The sequence below is a fragment of the Pyxicephalus adspersus genome, chromosome 7 (assembly GCF_032062135.1).
Source record: "Pyxicephalus adspersus chromosome 7, UCB_Pads_2.0, whole genome shotgun sequence".
Lineage (NCBI taxonomy): Eukaryota > Metazoa > Chordata > Amphibia > Anura > Pyxicephalidae > Pyxicephalus > Pyxicephalus adspersus.
In genome coordinates, this window is record NC_092864.1 from 70320334 (window position 1) to 70335284 (window position 14951).

Here is a 14951-nt window from a genome sequence, read left to right on the forward strand (position 1 = left end):
ACATCCATAACCAGAACCTTGGCAACAAAGCTCAGTTATCGTTTCTATCACAAAAGCTTATCAATCATCAGTACTTTGGAGTTCAGTCCTGAGGACTGGTCATTGGGTCTTTCGTTAAGTGGAAGTTGATGATCTGAAGGTGTCCAAGACAGAACTTCTCAGTGCTTTATGTATGACTCAGAGCATTTTTGGCTGTGCCAGCATCTTAAAGCAATGGCAGAACCTGACATGTTGGGCATAAAAAAAAAGAAGAAAGAAAAAAAAACAGCAAGCATTGGTTCATTTGGGCATTCTAAAAAAATGCGCTTTCAGTTTTCTCTGTTATTTAGGTTTGCAGCTTCAAATAAAAAAAAAAAGAACTTTCAAATACACATTCCACTTTGAAAACGCTTAAAAATAATGTAATGCTTAAAAATCGGGGAATTTCCAAACTATTCCAAATAGTATAGTATAGTAATATTTTGGCTAACAAATTACCCTGCTATGGAATTCTTTCAGCTAACGAATATTTTTTCCGCTGATTTTCTGCCTCGGCTAATGAACATGGACCCAGCTAACAAATTAATTTGTGGATGTGCTATAACAAACTGCAGCAGCAGTGAGCTGTATTGAGCTGTATTTTAGTTTCATAGAAACAAAAAACGAAGATGGGCTAACGAGTGTATTTCCGGAACAAGATATCTTTGTTAGCTGAGGTATCACTGTATAGTTTTTTGTAAATATCTCAGATCAAACTACTATCTGGCTTCTCACTCTGGAGTCATTGGTTTCATAAGAGTGTTACCCAATATAAAAACAAATACTATATTTGAGTATTTAGAGCTTGTTAGATGTTACTGAAACCTAAAATACAAAAATACAATGTGTTGGGTGGATATGTTGTGGGAAGATCTGTAAGGCTTTTAGTACCTCACTCCCATCTGAGCTGCTGTCGGTCAATTATTAATTAATTTACCAGGTATGAAACAGAGATTGGGAACATGTCCAGAAAACTGAAGAGAAATAAAAAATGTGAAGGTAATTGTAGGAATTATGCTATCCCTGCAAGAGAAAGATATGATCTCATTAGTATGTCCCAGAGTGTTAAAAAAAAAAATCATGTAGATACTTGAGTAGGCCATAAAAATTTCAGCAAAATCCATACATTTTTTCTGTATAATAACTGTTCTCCCTTGCACTCCCTGCACTCCTCTGTTACTACTACGTACCTGAAGTCTTAAGACAATAAGACCACCTGTTTCCTTTCTCACAATCACAAAATGAGATGTTCTCCTATGATGGATTGTTCGTGGGTTTCAGAAGGAAGTTATTAAATGAAGAGTCTACAACAGCAACCATGCAACCTCTTCTACTCTGCTCCTGACAGGGCCAGTGACCCACAGAAGCTGAAGATAATGGCGGGCAATGGGTGGTCTGGTATGGCCAAGTGCTGAACGGAAACAGGAAGTGTGCCATCGTAAGATTCCTGTTCCTGCCTTCTCTGTGGCTACCTTTTGCTTTTACTTGTATAATCAGTCTCTAGCATGCTCTGCCCTACCATCACCTGCCTCTCATTTTAGCATTGCTTGATTCTAGAAATGTATATGTATTGTTAACAGTCAGGGCAGACAGTGTTTACCATGTTTGTTATGCCACCCCTGCTGTCTATACCACTACCATCTTTCTACTACTGGCTGTACGTCTATGGGGATCCACCTGCTAGTGCCTGATGCCAAGAATTTAACTGTTTGCATTCAGCACTGATTATAAGCCTCCCTATAAGTGACTTACCTTGCATTCAGTTTGATAACCTATCTCTCTGGCTCCTACACTTTTTTCCACTGTGTGGCCAACCCTGGCATTATTGTGTTCTATTGTCTCTTTGCCTCATGTATATTTAGCTAACACCTTTATTACCATTTCTTTGTGTTCCTGTTGACTATATTACCTTCACTGTTTGTCCAATTTTAGTTAAGCTGCGTACACACACATGCAATAATTATCGTTGGAAATGAACGACTAACCACCATTCGTCCAATATTCATTAACAAAAAAATTGCACAATGACGTCAATGAACAAGGGTTGTCGCTGGAAACGAATGACCGTCCCGAGGATCTGTTTGGGCGACGATCGTTCGCTATCTATTGTGTGTACGGTCGTTCAGTGATCGTGGATAGTTCTGCAGTACACTTTCTTCTTTACATGTCACTTCCTGCATCGTTCAAATGATCGTATCTAGCGTGTGTACATTATTGGGGGATTATATTTGAACAATTGTATCGTTACAGCATGTACAGAATTGTGCATAGAACTATCGTTCAAAATAATCATCCGCTGCTGATTCTTCTGTTTTCATTTGATTTTAAATAGCCTTTAGATTGTTTTTGCACAATATCTGTTCAGACTTCCAACCTAATATATGTGTGTATGTTGCCTGGTACACTCAAAAATTTGATACCCCTACATTTCATGGTAAGCCTTCCACCCAGTAGTAAGTATGGGGAGATAATTAGGTCTATTTAAATGCCAGTAGTTTATCAGAAGGCAGGATGCCAAATGAAAGAGCTTGTCCGGAAAGTGGAATCTAAGGCTTACTTTTAGCTCTACCCCTATAATTTTGTGTCAAAGAATATTTGTCTGACATGTCTTTATTTGATGTTGTGGTTTAGACCTTGACTTTGGCTGATTTGTTTACCAGTTTTCAATTTTTTACTACTCCATTCATTCATCCATTCAAGGTCATCACAACTAGCAGGGTTTATTAAACCCACCCAAGAAAGTACTAAGTACAAAGGTACAGTAATTTAAGATATTTACATTATTACAAAGAAGTTCATCTAGCAAATATAACGTTCGTTCTGGGGACTTTTGTATTTTTTTTTTTTTGATACACCAAAGCTCCTGTGCTGATTTAGCTTTATTTAATCTTACCAGGAATGTTTGTGTTAATGCAAAGATGGATAAAAAAAACCCTTCAAGAGGGCTACAAGAGAATTATTACATACAGAATGAATCTGTTCTCAGGACCAGTACAGTGCCTGGCACCACTCTGCTAATGATTTCCTTTGCTTTCCCCTCTGTAGTAAGATCAGCTGTTCAGACACTAAGGGACACAAGGATTACAGGCACGGTTAAGAGTCAGAGGAAATAAAAAGCTCAGTCTTAAAGTATGTAGTTGACATTAGTGTGTCAATGAGAGGAGGATCATGGCAGTAGATCAGGGGTGTCAAACTCTGGCCCCCAAAAGGAATTTTTTGGCCCCCAAAGGAATTCTAAATATGAATTGCAGCTGGCCCACCGCTGCATTGAAATAGCGCCGTTACTTTAATTCCCGGCATCACGTCTATAGACCAACGGCCTCATGTGGCCCGGCATTGGACTGATTTATAGATGCATGGAATTGTAGTAGCGGTGCTATTTCAGTGAAGAGGAAGTTCCAGCCACTCATAACATTAAGCCCAATATTGGACTGTCTTATAGACCCAGGGAATTGTAGTAGCGGTGCTATTTCCCTAATTTAGGCTTGTTCCAATGAATGTTAAGCAAAATCTTTGTTTCCATATGAAAAGGTTTTATATCTAATGAGAAGGGAAAACATCCTCAATTTTTTCAATAAACTTCAAGTTTGGCCCGCGACTTTGTCTAAGTTTTTAATTTTGGCCCTCTGTGTATTTGAGTTTGACACCTCTGCAGTAGATAATGAGGAGTGGATAATGCAGATAAAATGTAATGGCACCTATTCTAGGCAAAACTACAACGATAAGCCTGGAACTTTCACCAGCTGCAGTGTTAAAGCTGAACATATTCCCCTCCTAAAGGAACAAAAACTTCTTGCTTAGGATGAACTACCCTGTTTCCCCTATAATAAGGCACTGTCTTATATTTTTTGAAATGCCGAAATATGCTCTAGGTCATATTTTCAGGGGGATGTCTTATTTTTCCATGAAGAAGACTACAGTACACATTCATTGTTGAAAATCACTAGTGTGCCATTGATTGTCCCCTTCTGATCACTCTGTGCCATTATTGTCCCCTTCTGATCACTGACTCGCCGGGTAACAGACTCTGTTAGGGCAGGTATCAGCAGCTTGCTTGTCCTTTGAAGTTACTTTCAGTTTCACTCTGCACTGCAGCCAGCATCGAGGAGTCACAAAGAGGCACACAGTATCAGGTATCGGAGGATGTCTTATTTGGGGGGGTGCTTTTTTTTAATTGTTTGAGCAAAAATCGGGGGGTGGCTTATTTGATGGGGATGCCTTATCATCGGGGAAACACGGTATCAGTTGCAGCTATGGTTATAATTGGGTATTGTTTATAAATGTTATAAATGGCTATTGTTTATGTTGTGCATAAGTTTTAATACCAAAACCTTTAACATAATTAGAAAGAAACAGCCCAGAATGGCAGTTTCTACTTTTCAAACTGACCAATAAAAAGTATACATTTAGTGCAGCATAGAAAGAGCTAACCTTTGTTTTAAGAACTAATTTACATAAATAATGGTTTTGTCAAGTGTCAGTAAATAATTTTCACTATCTTTAGTTCTTTTCATTACTAGATTTACAATATTTGTTCATCTGGTAGAACAATAGTCTGTTGGTCACAAGCTTGATGTATGTTGAGAGGTCACATACTTTGAAACAATGTGGAAAAACATAGGGTGAAGGTGATAAAGGAGTTTGTTGGTATGGAGCCCTGGATATAGTATATCTTATGATTCCTTCTTATATAAAATCATTAAGTACACATCCACCATAATGCAGTTCAGTACACCTTTCCTCGCCTACACTCACTAATAGATTTTAGCATGAGCTGACAGCTTTATGTTCTTGTCTGGTCAACCAATTTATCTGTTTGCTCATGCCCTGAATTTAGATCTCTCTGACTGCTCATATTTATTGACCATTAGCTTTTCTGCGCCTATGCTAATCATTGGTCTATATCATCTACCATAGTCTTTTGGAGTTTTGTTTGTCAATGCAAAACCTGAACATCATGTGCTGTACTTCATAATAAAAGAGTATATTTACAAATTAAAATCAACACTGTTGATTGAATCAACACTGTATTTTTCAAATACTTATTTGATATATCTCAAAAACTATAGTATTGCATAACTACTGAACAGAAAAATTGCTCCAGCCTGTCCCTGAGATTCGTTTTGTTGGAATTTGACATTTTACCTGTGTAGCACAGAGAGGGTCAAACCAGGCTGACAATTACAGTTTACAGGTCAATGACACATCTGCCATTCTATGACGGTCATGGGTGATTGCTCTCTGCATATTCAAATACACATATAGACATTTTATTATCAGTAATACAGCTGTTTAGTTTGCCTAGGCTGCAGATTTTATAAGAAATAATAAATGAATGAAGCAGCCAAAGAAGCAGATTAAGTACCACTTTTTTTTTATACCCCAACGTGTATACACAACCTTAAGAATATAGTATAGGTGGAGCAGCATGGTGGCTCAGTGGTTAGCACTCTGGCCTTTGCAGTGGCTGGGTCCCAGGTTCGAATGTCAGCCTGAGCACTATCTGCATGGAGTTTGCAGGTTCTTTCCATGTTTGTGTGGGTTCCCCTCGGTACTTTCGGTTTCCTCCCACATTCCAAAAACATGCAGTTAGGCTAATTGGCGTCCCCTCAAAAATGACCATAGACTGTATTAATGACATTAGATTGTGAGCTCCTGTTAGTGACACGACTATGGGCTTTGTACAGTGCTGTGTGTTATGTTGGCGCTATATAAATACCAGATGATGATGATGATATTAATAACAGAGCAAATATGTCATCATAAATCATGCATGTTGAATACATAATATGCCAATTTAATGTTTCCAATATGCTGCTTTACATTTTGCCTTGGTAATACCTGTATTTAAATATACATAACAGATTCTCTGGGACTTGTAGTTCTATAAGGGAACTCTGGTACACCTGCTTCTATGTTACTCTAAATGTGTGCTCTTTTCCTCTGTGAATACACAATTTTTATTATTATTTGTTATTATAAGAATTACATTTTCCAAAAAGTGACATTTATTTTCAGACTGATATGAAAATCACAGGCCAATGGCTTAAACTAAGGCTCATCATCCTTGTGTACAGTTAGATATGTCTGATTCCTTTAGTAAATGACAGTTTTTTTATGATTAGTAAATAGACTTTGGTTATGGACCTTACAGATTATTAACCAGCTCTCACTTGATGAAACCTTCTGCTGCTGCTTCATACAAGAGAGGACCTGTGATAAGCAACCCGTGCTCCATTGTCATTGGTAGAATTGCTGCTCTACCCCTTTACTGATTGGCTTAATCTCTTAGATGCAGAAAATTGCAGGCTGCGATTGGATGCGGCGTATGTCTCACGTGGTAACTGACATCCCTGGCTGATATGCGGGCTCATAGCCTCGGTATCAGAGTTATAGGAATCAAGGCATCCTTGGGATCCACTCGGATGTGCAGGCTCCCTGCCTAATATTGTATTGTATATTATTATTATTATTATACAGGATTTATATAGCACCAACATATATCACAGCGCTGTACATTACATAGGTGACACAGGAGGAGGAGAGGACTGAAGAGCTTACAATCTAGAAGGTGGGGGAAGTATCACACAATAGGAGGGGAGATATGGAGTGGTGGGAAGTAGTGAGGGTTTAGGAGACAAGAGAAGACCTGTAGGTGAGTTTGAAAAGATGGGTTTTGAGGGCTCTATTGAATACAGAAGTTGGGAGTAGAAGAGGACAGTAAGAGCCGACTAGGAGATGGAAGACCGTTTCAGAGAGTCGGGGCAGCTCTAGAAAAGTCTTGGAGCCGTGTGTGTGATGAGGTTATGAGTGAGGAAGTCATTAGTATCTCATTGGAGGAGCAGAGAGAGCGGCTAGGGGAGTATTTTTCTATCAGGTCAGAAAGGTAAGCATCCTTACTTACAAGACAGGGCTACTGTTTCTGTATTGTAGTGGATGCCATCAGTGCCTGCTCTACTTTAAGGCTGCAGATCCAGTCACACATAGGTAAAACCTGTGGGAGTTATGGAATAATGTTATTAAAAGTGTTTTTTACACCCCGCTCAACCATCCGGCATTTAAGTCTTGGAGTACAGGGGTAGCCTCACTGTAATGGGATTTTTGTTTCTAGTTTAAACTATAAAGATAAATAACTCCACAGTGCCTGCAGCTGTAAAAGTATTAGATGGTTTGCTTTACAATCAGCTCATTTTTATCGTGCTCCGTAAATACATATATCTATAATCAAAACTTTTTTCATTTAAAAAATAGTAGGATATAGGATATAAAGTCCTATAAACAAAACACAAAGTAAATATAATCTCCCCAAAGTGAAGAAATTCCCTCATCCCCAGTGACAATGACCACAAATGTAAATGTCTCCCCTACAGGACACAGAAAATAAGTTCGGACAGGAGTTTCAGATGTACAAACCTCCTTAATTTAAACAAAAAAAGAAACAATTTGGCTTTAGAGACATTTTAAATGTTCATAGCCAGTCTGGTCTACAGTCTTTATAAGAAGTCTTTATATAATTTATAGGGATGGGGGGGGGGGGGGGGCGATGGAGCAGCTCTCTCCGCCCTAACTCCGCCGCTACGATCGCTCATCATCCGTGGATCCGCCAAGACGGTTGTTTAGACGTCGGACAATGAGCACTGTACACACGCCAGATTCTCATCCCATATCAAACCCTCCTTCTTGCCAAACATGGGGTTCAACTAGCAAATTCACCAAAGCAGCTCAGGTTTTTTTTGGTGTTTTACAATACTATTTTGCTAAACGATTTACGTGTGTATTTGTTTGAGTCAAATTTTTTTATAGTTCAAGTTGTATTTAACTTTGGGCTTTCCTACAGCCAACAGGATTCATATTTATTAGTGATGCAGTTAATGAAAGCAACATATTACTTCACATACAATATATCATTCTAGTTGGGTTATCTGTAAAAACTGCATGACTGCAGCTATCTAGGTTTCCTAAAATACACCTATAAATCACCAAGTACAACCTGATTTCAATTATATGTCCCTGCTCACAGTTTTTAGAAGTAACTTTAGCCTTCTGTCTCCTGCTTTGTTTATCTTGTTCTTTCCTTGAAGTACATAAATACAGTTTGATTATAACATAACTTTTTTAGCTCTGTTTAGCAGGTAATATTACATTCCATCAAACATTCACTGATGGGATTTAAAAACTGCTATTAAAACATGTGGACCTGGAGGATTCCCACAAGGGAATGTTTAAGGGAATGTCAGATTCCCTGCTTTATAAATAGAGCCCTTTGAGTTGAACATTTGCCTGGATTACAATAATTGTGGGTCCTGTTTGTTGTGGTCTGAAGGACTAGGACATATAACCCGACCTCAAATACATTGTAGGAAAAATTAGAAATGTGGTAAAACAGAAGCTAAGGGTCAGGCTGTGAATGTATTCAGTTAGAGTCGAGGTCAATACTGGAAGATTAGTGAGAAACAAACCAAAGCACAAGAACAGGGTCAGACCTCGTACCCAAACCATAGAATAAATTAAAGGTTGTATACTATTTTAGCATTTCCACCTACAGTAAACCCCTTTTTTGGACAAGCTCTAGGTGTTTGACGATGCCCAGATGACTCCTGTAAAAGTGTAAAGTAAGATGAACCCTTTTCCTAATAAAGTGAGTGAATCTGAGTAATGTACAGTTGGCATTCAAAAATCCGGCCTTCAATAATCCGGATCCCTCAGTTTTCCAGCATGGATTTCGGAGCTCATTTTCAAATTTACACTGTTTTCTGGAGGCAGAATCAGCTGTTAGGTTTTGCTTTTCCTCCATAAAATGAAGCTGTTCCTGCTGCTGAGGATGCTGTTACTGTCAGTGATTATCCTGACAGCCTATCTACTATTTGGCTTCTTTTCGAGGGTACAGTAATGATTAAAATTCTAGGGCACTATCTTGTTTAGTTGAACTAAATTTAGTTGGTGAACATTAAAATTTAATTTGCTTTTCCTTTAGTGTCATTTTATTTAGTGTTATTTCATTTTAATATATACAGCATATATAACCTTTAAAAATCCAGAATTTTTGAAAATCTGGCACACCTCAGGTTTGGAGGTTGCCGGATTTTTGAACCTGTACTCTACTGAATAAAAGGCTTATGGAAAACACTTAAGATACCTTGAAAATGGAGGCTCACATTGTTAGCCCCTCCTAAAAATGGCAAGGAAAAGCTTTACACAATAATCGTTGCAACTCTTATATGACTATGTGGATTGTAAGATGCATGTTCCATGGTTCATGGTACAGCCCAGTTCATTCTTAAAAAACAGATGCAGCTGCTCGGACTGTGTACCATTAAAAGCAAGCGTAGCTTCCTCGTCATTGATCATACAATGGCTTCAAGATCCCAAAATCATGGCATGGGAGAGGGCATCAGCAGAAGCACTGAAAGAAGCCCTGAATTATAGGTAGACAAGGTAAATGTAAAAGCATGTTAGTATTCTTTGCATACAGTACTTGCACATTATTGGTTTACCAACCCACACATTGCAGATTAGGTTCCACTTTAAGAAGATGGTCAGAAATGGCAACGCCATTTGATTCCCTCTTCATAGGCTCACAAAAAAACTGTGAGCAGAAAAAAATGTCTAAATGCTGATCTCATGCTAATGTTCGTGATCTTTGATGCAATGTCAACAAAAATGGGGAAATATTCTTTCATGTAAGAAAGGAAGGAAATCAGAAAACATTGGATTCTGTAGTAAATGGGCAAAGGAGACAGTAATGAACTAGATAAGCAAAGGAGGATACGGTTAGATGTTTTCTGGAGTCAAAATTGAAATAACTGTCCCCTAGATACAAAGTAAGGCACTTAAGTATTTACATATTTTTGTTGTGGCGCATGCAAGTCATTTGTAGTACATTTGGGATGTGTGGCGTATTGCATAATAATAAGCCATTAAATGCATGAATTAATTCAAAAATGATTACATAGCTAATAATGGATCAAAGGATTGCAAGGGATTGCAACCCCCTACTCCCCCCCCCCCCCCAGTCCATTCATTAGGAATGGGCTGCCCTACTGTATTGCATGTTACATGCAACATAATGCATATCAGTGAATGCAATATAATGCATATTAGTGAATGCGAGGATGAACATTATTAACCCAGGTTTGACTGGGAAAGAGTTCTTGATGGTATTGGCAAGAATGTGAGCAGGACCAGGAGATGGATCTCACTGGAGATGTGCCAGAGGCTTTTAATAGCTGCAATAGCTACTGTCCAGGAACAGGATGAAACTATGCAAGGGCTCACTATAACAGCGGCCCTACACTCACGTCACCTTGTACATGTAAACAACACAAAACAACACAGCTTCTTCTATCGCTTTTTGGGGCTTAATTACAAATAATTTCTCATTTCCCTGTCTCAAGAACTATCTCAACTAAATAAAGGGAAATTATCTAAATCAGGTAGAATGGCTGCATTCTTTTTTCAAAAAATAAATTCTTTCAGTCTCTTCAACCCATATTTGAGATTCCAACAATGGAATTCTTCACTTATATGCGGGTACGGCATTGCCTATCTGTTTGTCCCATGCACTCCAGATATCCTATTGATTGCTCTATATAAATGTTTTTCCACAACCCTCTTTTTGGGAAAGGAATTACAATGTTCTACAACCTTCTGAACCAAAATATGGCCTTCAGCAAGACTTACCTACAAATAGATGGTCCTTTAGCATTGCAAGTTACTTACTGAAACAATAGATGTGTGGACCATTTGGACTTATACCAAAGAGTAATTAGTGGTAATTACTAGTGGTACCTTACAGCACCTAAATTGTCCCATAGTTCTGCAAAACACTCAAGTGAAAGTTAGAGAGCATGGGGAAATATAGGTACACGACAACACTTGATATGGCACGTTATGTGCAAGTCAGTTTGTTCCTTCTGGAATCGAGTCGTTATCTTGATCTCGGAGATTTCTGGAATTTCAGTTACACCTAGTCCTGAAATGGCCATACTGCACTTTAATATAGGAAATAACCTGTGGGAGCGAGAACCACTGCAGTCCATATTCTCTTGAGCACTAACTCAGGATCATGAAAAGATGGAGGAACACCCTGGTACCAAGCATTTCGGAAGTAGTTTATGACATACAATTCACTAAAGATTGGCAAATATGGTTAAATCAACCAAAATGTGTGCTGAATTTATAATTGTATGTTCTAATGCTGAAGTACACTAGACTGGTATTTTGTTTATTGTTTACTGTTTGGTTTCCCTGCTTGTTAATATATTTTCCCTTGTTATGGCATGTGTAGTGAGATTGTACTCATTTATAGAAGGACACGTCACCTAATCTCACGGCTGTGCAGTGTAAGAAAGGGTGACATAGACAGAAGAAGAATAAAGATGGCAGCACATGGAGCTTCCTCCTCGCTGGCATGAAGGAAGAATTCAGGATGGCACAGGACTGAGTCCAGGCCAGCTGTCGAGAGATCAAGGGCTCTGCAGAAGTAAAGGTGAGTAAATGACAGTTCCGCTTTAAGTCTCTTCCAAGTAGTGATAGTCCTTCAGTTGTAAAGATTGAAGCTGACATGATGGCATCAGTACTGCTTTCTGCATAATTATATTGTGAATGAAAGATGCCATGGTTAGGTGAACACATGACATTTAAAAAAAAGTGCACAAATGCTAAATATTGTGAAAGTATTGATGGGCCTAGGCATGCATTAGTTTATGACACTTGGCAGATTCTTCAGAAATCATTGATCCAAGCTCAAAATTGCTTCCCAAAATAGGTAATATTGGACAAAAATGGTCCATTCACTGGGAAACAATTTTTAACACATTTTCTGTTGACTTACTGAATTTTTAAGCTTATTTACACTAAATTGGTTTGCTGATTCTGAAAGTGCAGTTGGTTTTCTTCTATCACATCAGGTTTTTTCACGCTTTTATTAATGTGATTACTGTAGTGTGGATTTGTATAGGCTATTCATTTACACGCAAGACAGTGTGCGTGTGTTGCTCTACGTAGTATATAAAAAAAATGTATTTCTCTACTTACACACATATTTTCTTTTTTTCAGATCATGTCTGACTCTGCTGTTTCTCATCGTAAGGGTCTCAACAACCCTGATTCATTTTGTTATATCTGTGGCAGTTTTACCATTCCCAGTCAAAGGGTGAACATCAGCACATTTGTAGAGCAAGCCTATTTGGCATATTTCAAAGTTAAACTTGGTGATCAAGATAAGTCTTGGGCCCCTAATAAGGTGTGCAAACAGTGTGTCGGGGGTTTACAGATGTGTACAAAGGGAACATGTGATAAGATGCTATTTGGAATACCTATGGTTTGGTGAGAGCCAGGAGATCATTTCAGTGACTGATACTTTTGTATAGTGAAAACTTCAGGATATAACAAGAATAATAAATGTAACATAGAGTATCATAGAACTGACAGTGGCGTTGTGTGTTACCATAACATACCTGGTTTAATGGAAGAATTGGGAATTCCAACCTATAATTCAACTATTCATCGATAGCTCAAAGCTTGAAGTGTGTCCTTCTTCACAATGACAATATATTTTGCTCAGTCCCAATTTTACAAGTCTACAATTTAAAAAAAAATTTCATGAAAAACAGTGGATCACTTTTGGTACAGAAATCTAGACCTCAGTGTAACGCTTAGGTGGTTAAGCTTATTTACACTAAATTGGTTTGCTGATTCTGAAAGTGCAGTTGGTTTTCTTCTATCACGTCAGGTTTTTTCACGCTTTTAGTAATGTGATTAATGTAGTGTGGATTTGTAAAGGCTATTCATTTACACGCAAGACAGTGTGCATGTGTTGCTCTACGTAGTATATAAAAAAAATGTATTTCTCTACTTACACACATATTTTCTTTTTTTCAGATCATGTCTGACTCTGCTGTTTCACGTCGTAAGTGCTTCAACAACCCTGATTCATTTTGTTATATCTGTGGCAGTTTCACCATTCCCAGTCAAAGGGCGAACATCAGCACATTTGTAGAGCAAGCCTATTAGGCATATTTTAAAGTTAAACTTGGTGATCAAGATAAGTCTTGGGCCCCTAATAAGGTGTGCAAACAGTGTGTCGGGAGTTTACGGATGTGGACAAAGGGAACACGTGATAAGATGCTATTTGGAATACCTATGGTTTGGCGAGAGCCAGGAGTTCATTTCAGTGACTGATACTTTTGTATAGTGAAAACTTCAGGATATAACAAGAATAATAAATGTAACATAGAGTATCCTAGAACTGACAGTGGCGTTGTGTGTTGCCATAACATACCTGGTTTAATGGAAGAATTAGGAATTCCAACCTATAATTCAACTATTCATCGATAGCTCAAAGCTTGAAGTGTGTCCTTCTTCACAATGACAATATATTTTGCTCAGTCCCAATTGGAATTCCAACCTATAATTCAACTATTCATCGATAGCTCAAAGCTTGAAGTGTGTCCTTCTTCACAATGACAATATATTTTGCTCAGTCCCAATTGGCCATTCAGTTTCTCTTTGGGTTATCTGTGTTGACCTTAAAATGGTATGCTTCCTTCTTGGTCAGCAACGCGGATACACCAAGTATCCCTGTTATCTGTACATGTGGGACAGCATAGCTCGTGAGAGGCATTGGGTGAAAAGGAATTGGCCTCCAAGAGCTCCTCTAAAACCAGGTGATCCAAACATTATACATGAGCCACTTGTTGATTGAAAGAATAATATATCCCTGCCTCTGCACAATAAACTGGGTCTGATGAAGCAGTTTGTTAAAGCTTTGTTAACTGAAGGAGACGGTTTCAAGTACCTAATTTTGGCATTTCCTAGACTGTCATTTGAAAAAATTAAGGCTGGTGTGTTTGATGGTCCACAGATGTCATTAGGACAGTGTCAGAAGTCGAAAAGCCAAATGCTTGGTTATTATTCAAAGTCATTGTTAATGACTTTCTTGGAAACATGCAAGCAAATTACCCAGAAATTGTCCAGAAACTCTCAGAGAGCTACAAAATGCTTGGTTGCAATATGAGCATCAAGGTGTTTTACTGTAAAAAAAAAAAAAAAATGAAAGTAACAATAAATCCTTTTTATAAACAAAAGAAATTTAAATAAACAGTACATTCAAGTTATTTATTTATTTTTTCATTGTATGTAAAATTTGTATGTTTTTTGACAAAAATGGAGGGTACCCTGTATCGTAAAAACTGGATGTGATAGGAAAAAAACTGGGGTCATTTTTGGATTCACCACCCAAAAATTGGTAAGAGCCAGTTTCTAACTCAACAAAAAATGCGTTCCCTAGTATTATCCTTTATTTATTAGGAGTCTGCAATTTCTTGGACACTAGGGCCTCTGCTATCTCCATAGACTGTGTGGACTTGTGTAAGAATTTTGAAAACATTTTAAAGTATTTTTTATTAGGTTTGTATAGTATAATAAAGTACACTGCTCTGCTAGACTCTGGCACCCACCTGCAAATGCTTTTATTTGTAAATGACCATAAAAACATGTGGTTATCGCCTTTTTCCATGCAAGGGTACCATGTGTTTACACAGCAGGTACTGGGCGTGGTTAAAACAGCTGTAAAATACTGCTAGCCTTAATATAGCCCAATCACACCGCTGCTGTGTTCATGATGGTACAATGGGAAGTCCTTGTCAACATGCATGCAACATGCCATAATGCATCTATGTGTGGAGTGATGTGCTGATGCCACATGCATCATGAGGAGAGATTAGCTGAACTGAATCTATTCTCCCTTGGGAAGAGACGTATAAGGGGGATATGATCACCTTGTATAAATATATTAACGGTCCATATAGAAAACTCTATTCCCCATTATTTACTTTAAGGTCATTTTAAAGAACAAGAGGGCACTCTTTGCGTCTGGAGGAAAAGAAGTTTAATTTCCAGATAAGGAAGGGATTCTTCACTGTAAGATCTGT

At 38.1% G+C, this 14951-nt stretch overlaps 1 long non-coding RNA gene across 3 annotated transcripts in view; it reads right to left on the minus strand.

Annotated features, from left to right (window-relative positions):
- The window catches only part of LOC140335904 (uncharacterized), a 136756-nt gene that overhangs the window by 87902 nt on the left and 33903 nt on the right, over positions 1-14951 (minus strand). The window contains exon 4 of one of the 3 annotated variants that reach the window (XR_011921770.1): positions 13739-14051. The exons of the other annotated variants lie outside the window; for them this stretch is intronic. This is a non-coding gene — a long non-coding RNA (uncharacterized lncRNA). Of the gene's footprint in view, positions 1-13738; positions 14052-14951 lie in introns of those variants that run through there. 3 annotated transcript variants of the gene reach the window in all.